Source organism: Protopterus annectens, chromosome 2.part0, assembly GCF_019279795.1.
Source record: "Protopterus annectens isolate FY-2018-M chromosome 2.part0, PAN1.0, whole genome shotgun sequence".
NCBI classification, from domain to species: Eukaryota; Metazoa; Chordata; order Ceratodontiformes; family Protopteridae; genus Protopterus; species Protopterus annectens.
The window spans coordinates 928272346-928278345 of record NC_056728.1 but is presented as its reverse complement, the minus strand read 5'-3'; the positions used below and the strand labels follow the sequence as shown (position 1 = coordinate 928278345).

The 6000-nt window shown below is 44.1% G+C and overlaps 1 protein-coding gene across 2 annotated transcripts in view; it reads right to left on the bottom strand.

Moving 5' to 3' along the window:
- The window catches only part of GRSF1 (G-rich RNA sequence binding factor 1), a gene marked incomplete in the record, with an annotated part of 1027193 nt that overhangs the window by 276967 nt on the left and 744226 nt on the right, over window positions 1-6000 (bottom strand).

Sequence of the window (6000 nt, the reverse complement as noted above, 5' to 3'; positions counted from 1 at the left end):
AATCATACTACATTGGCCATTGTTGTACAGTGCTTCATTTTGAGTACTGTTCATGTGCAACTTGGTCTCTATCTGGGACCACGTGCCTTGGAGTGTCCCTCTCCACCCAAGTTAGGAGGCATGTGTGGTCACTGTGGCTTGGCTGGTGATGACATAAAAGGGCATCCCGCTGCAACCTTTGGTGAAAAGAGCCACCAAAGGAGAGACATCCTGCAGGTGTGACTGATCCTTATCGGAAAATCCATGGGCAGGTCTAGCCAAGACCATTGGACAGCTAGAGGCCATTGAAGGACCTGCATATGGAGGCGTGCACAAGGGAGAATAGAAATCAAGGCAGCCATGGAGCCCAGGGCCTGAAGCACATAGCTCGCCTTTGGAAATTTGCCTCCTTGTGAGCAGGTGGGACATCCTGGAGACATCTTGTAGCACTTAGCGGGGCAACAAACGGGATAGTGCAGCCTCTGGACATTATTTGCAGCACCCAATGATCTGTAGTTATGGACTCCCATGCCGCTGGGTGCAATGATAATCTCCCCCCAGCTGCCTCCAGGGTAGGACAGTTGGGCAACCCCTCAGGGCTGCTGAGTGGGCCTGTCAGAAAAAGGTACCCTAAACCCAAAGTACCTGGTCAGCATCGATCCTGTCCCCCTCTGTCTCTGGTGGAAGAGTTGTCTTGAAACTCCCAGGAAAACTGTGATTTCTGGAACCACATCTTCTATTGCCCTCTTTGGTTCCTAGAAAAGGACCGCTGAGGGTTAGAAAAGCGGATCCCAACAGCAAAGTCTTCCCATCTTTTTCACTCTGGACAAGTGTGTCATGTACTGTCGACCCAAAAAGGGAGGAACCGTCACAGGGACCATTAATAAATGACGCCTTGAAAGGGTCCACAAACTGACACAAACTGACCCAGGCGTGACGCCTCATGGCTACACCTGTCCCAGCCGCCCTAGCTGCTCCTTCCATGGCATGGGAAAGGAGATGCATGGACGTGTTTGATACCGACTTCAGAGTCGACATTTTCGCAGAAAACAGTTGCTTGTCCTGCTGCAATAAGGACTCTGGGGGAGACTCAACGAATTCTGAAACAAGGTCTCGCTGCAGCCATATCACATGTGCCAAATACTTCAGCGCACAGATGGAAAATAAATGCGCTTCCCAAACCTATCCACCAACCTGGACTCCTTTGTCTGGAGGGTGGACTGAGAAACTCCCTTGCGCCAGTTCCTTATTGGTGGCTGCTGCGACCACCATAGCATCAAAGGGCTCCTTTAGACCAAGGTTGTCTGTTGGTGGGAGGAGAAAGAATCTTGACAGGGCATTTGGGGATGCGCTTTACTGTGTCAGGCTCCTTCCATACCCATGTGATAAGGTCAACCAAGGGGTCCGCTGGCGGAGACACCCAGGAAGTAGATGGGCCAGTGCCAAAGGCCTTCAGGAACACGGACTCATCCGTAGAAGGTTTTGGGGCTGACCAACCTCCCCTCTGGCGGAGGATCTCCATGATGTCTCCAAAGGAGACATCTTCGGGAGGTCACCTGGGGGAACCTTCTCCATCGAAATTCGTGTCCATAGTGAGGGACTCAGGGGAGTCCAAGTGCCTCCTTTTGCACTTGCACTTTCAGGGGTCCTCTTCAGTGGGACTCTCTGAAGAGGACTCGTGAGCCGCGGGGGGTTCCTCAAGGGGACTGGCCTGAGGCGCCTCTGGCATGGGCTGTCCCTGACACAGGATGAAGGGAGTCATCGCTAAAATCCAGTGGAGTCTGGGTGGAATCCGGGGAAATGGGCTGAGGTCTTAATCCCTGGGAGAGAACCCTCTCCACCACTTCGAACGCTGAGGGACAGTGTACCTCCTTGGCACTCAGCAAGGATGAAGCTCTCCCCACGTCCGAAGCGGGGACTGGAGCCGAAGCGGGGGTACCTGAGGTCCAAGGGAATGGTTCGGATCCGAAAAGGTTGGAGCCGAAGATGGATCCATTCCCTCAGGTCCAACTCCCTGTTCCGAGGAACTCAAGGTAACAGCCGGAGTCGAGGTTGGTGGAACCGTCAACACCGAGCTACCAGCTCCAAAGATTCTCGGATCCAAGAACCCTGAAGCGGCTGCACGGTTCGAGGAAGGAGAGATGGGGTGGAAAAAGGGCATGGAGGCCCCCCCCTCCAGAGGGAGAGGGTCCTGGCAAGACTCCCATCTGTATTTGGGTCTGAATGAATCTCCGCATCATCCTGCCCATGTCCAAGTCTGACAGGCACCGAGTCGATCACAAAGAGGTGACAGACTCGGATCTGGCTAGTCTGCACAGTAAGGGTGAGGAAGGCCTCAGATCAGAAGACTCCAATGGCTCCGACGAGAAACGAGGTGAGCGGAGCCTGGGAGAAGCTGGCCCCAAAGTCTTGGATGGTGGAGTAAGGAAAGATTCCCTGTCAGGAGACCTCTTGCGAGGCCTATCCCTCTTCTTCACTTTATCCTCCTTGCGCCTTTCTCTGTCCTTTTCTTATTCTCTCTCTCTTGCTTTTTCTTTATCTTTGTCTCCCCCAACACCAGAACAAGTGGGAGTTTGAGTCCCTGTCTGAGTGGGTGGGAGTACCTGAGACTGAGGCAGTGGCAGAATCCAGCATGGAGGCAAGGAGAAGACCCTTGGCAACTGACTCGGCCTTCCTGTCCCTGAGGGCCCTCGGGTTAAAGCCTGCACAGATTGAATGCTGCGTTGATAAATGGGGCACTCCCAAACATATTACACACAGAGTGTGACCCTCAGCCGGTGAGAGCTTATGGCCACACACTGTGCATTTTTTGAAAACAGACTTTAACACTAATCGCCACTCCCTAAAGATAACACAACACACTAACACACGCTGAAGGGAAGTGGGCCTAGAACTACGTTCAACAATAAAAAAAAAAATTTTTTTTTTTTTGAAGCTATACCGATGAACAGCATACACTAAAGGGGGGAGGAAGGGAAAACTAACTACCACTTGCACACAACAGAATGAACTTACTTACTTATCCCTGAAGCTCAGAGCAAAGGAGATCACGATGCTTACTATGGTGTGACAAATGAGATCTGAGGGAAGATAGGAGATGGTGGTGTATTATGGGTAGGGGGAGGAGCTCAGAGCTTGGAGCAGATGCTAGAAAAAAAGTTTCCGGCTCGGATCCGCCACAGGTTGCAGATAAAATGAAGTTAACTACTTGGGGGGGCACTGAGAAAAGAAAAAAAATGTAATTTCTGAACCACTGCAGCAAAGTCTTCCAGTGCAGGTAACTAATTGCACAACCTATCCAAAAGGGTGACTTTACAACTGATACGCATAATTACAGACCTATTAGTCTTACAAGCCACATCTGCAAAGCCATGTAATGTTTAATAAATTAAGTCAAACTGCAATATTAAGAATCTTGTTAAATTTGACACCCAAAAGACTGGTTTTGTAATGTGTAGATCATGTCTACTTAATCTGGTAAATTGCTTCAAATAGGTTACAGAGATGGTGGCTATGCAGTGCATGTGGCATATATTTACCTGGCTAAGGCCTTTGACACCACTCTCCATATTGGAAACAAACAAAAATGAAATGCTTTAAAGATCGACCAAGAATTGGTTAGATGGACAATAAACATTCTGAAAGACAGAACCCACATAATGGGCAGCCCCTCCAGTATGCAGGGAAAAGTAAACATGGGGGATGAATTTGGACATTAATGAGGGCTGACCAACTCATTGACATCTATGCCTCAGTTTTAAGTACATAACTTACATATCCCTTGTTCATCACAACCAAGTCTAAAACCACTGCAGGTGATTCTTTGTACTCTGTTTCAAAAACATGGAATTACTCCAATTCCATTGAAACTTCTCAGCTCTGTAAAATCCTTTAAAACCCAAATAAAACTCATGGGCACATGCATTTGCACCTGTGTATCTCCAGGACAGACCCAGTACCACTACACAGAGCCATTACCCCATTTCATAGTCCTGATCTTCTACAGATATACTCCATTACACTCAACCTCTAAATTCCTTCAACATACCTCTACTTAATATCCTCTTTATCCTCATTTTTGTTATGTACTTTATATACCCTCTCTACACTTTTGTCAATATGAATAATAACGTGGATTATATCCAAGTCCAGTAGCTTGTTTTACTGCTATTAGAGTGTTCTAGCTGCATTACTAAAACACCTCTCTCTTTTAAACACACACACACATAAATATATATATTTACATATACGTATGCGTGTGTGTGTGTGTATATACACACATATATATATATATATATATATATATATATATCAGATATACCTTCAGATACCCTTTGTACACACTTAAGGAAGCCAATGACAAAGAAACTGAGCATTAAATTAAATTGAATATGGCAACCTAATGAACCTCAAAGGAACACTAGGTCCAGAGCCAAATATATTCTTCTAAAACTGAAGGTATAGGAGCTGTAAAAAAAAGGGGCAAGATTATTAAATGAGGTCCATACAGTCAAAAAAACGGGGGGGGGGGGGGCAAGATCTTTAAATGAGACCCATATGGTAAGTGTCTACTTGCTTTTTGTAGGTTTTCCTAGAAATAGGCTTTTGGGAAGATGTAATAATTTGGACTATCCTGGATGGAAATCTAAGATTACTGACCAAAAATAGAGCTTTATTCTTTAATTTACTGTCACTGCCTATTATTTTTACTTTTGCCTAATATCCTTTCATTCTAAGTATATAGAGTGGCAAATCTTTTTTGGTTTGCTTTTTGGAGTACTTCCACGTATTTTTAAAAACATTAGGAGCCATCAGTGATTTGAGTCCTGGTAGTTCAGTGATTGGCAGAACTGACAGCCTATCAAGAGCAAAAGCCTATAATATAAATTCTTCCTCCTTAGTGGACGAGACAGGAGCAGATGCCTCTTTTATCAAAGTTAAAAGGTAAGTGAGCAATCAGAAGTCTTTATACTCTCCGGGTAACAGGCAGACATATACTAATGTATCATTACAAGACTTTCACAGTCTTCTAAATACAGTACTATGTAGTGTTCAAGACTCTTGTGGCTGCTGTTGCACTTAATTTTTGTGCTGATTAACTTGTATACATACTGTGTTTAAATGTTGGTCAACTTGAAAAATTATAATGCTTCCGACTGTTTTGTTATGGTAATTTTTTTATGCTTTAACAGGTACTGATGTTAAAACACAGTTAAGGACACAAAAGCAATGGCTACTGCACAGTCTGAATATTAGAATTTTTTTATAATAACTAAAGAATTTATGAATATTTTATGCAGGTTTACTTTTAGGGACTCTGTAGTGGTCTGTCTTTTGTCTAGCCTGTCAGCAGGGAAGTTTATACTGTATAATCTGCGTGCTGGTTAACTGGAAAACTAATATTGTATTATTTTTGCCCATAGTGGTGTACACTGAACTAGTGTGTCATTAGGGAAACTTTGTTTTCTGACTGTGTGCTGGTGATCTAGAAAACTCTCACTGTACTTCTTGTAGCCTGCTAGCACTGTGAAGACAGGAAGACATTGTTATTTTTGTAACAAGCAATGATTTTAAACTACATTTAGGAATATAAAAGCACTGATTAGCAACAATATTGTGACACACTGTTCAATAACTACTTGAATATATGAGTTTTATAATTTAATTGGGAATATAAGGAATTTTATTCATCACTATTTTGTCTCAGATTAACAGTTTTGTCGGAACACTGGTGTCTGACTTTAGTACAGCCACCTCTAACTACAGTGTGAAGTCTTATTTTACTGCTTTTACCAAACCAGATTAGGTGTGCTTGTTTCTGTATTGCAACACTGGCATGAATACAATTAATAGGTACAAACTTGAAGACCCTTATTATGCAATAGGCTCTTGTTGAATGTACTACTTGTGGTCAATACATTACAAATAATGAACTGAATACTTCTAGTTAATGTTGCAAATGTAAATGAAGCTATTGACTACATTACAATGTAAAAATTACACAATTCTTTCAAGTGCATC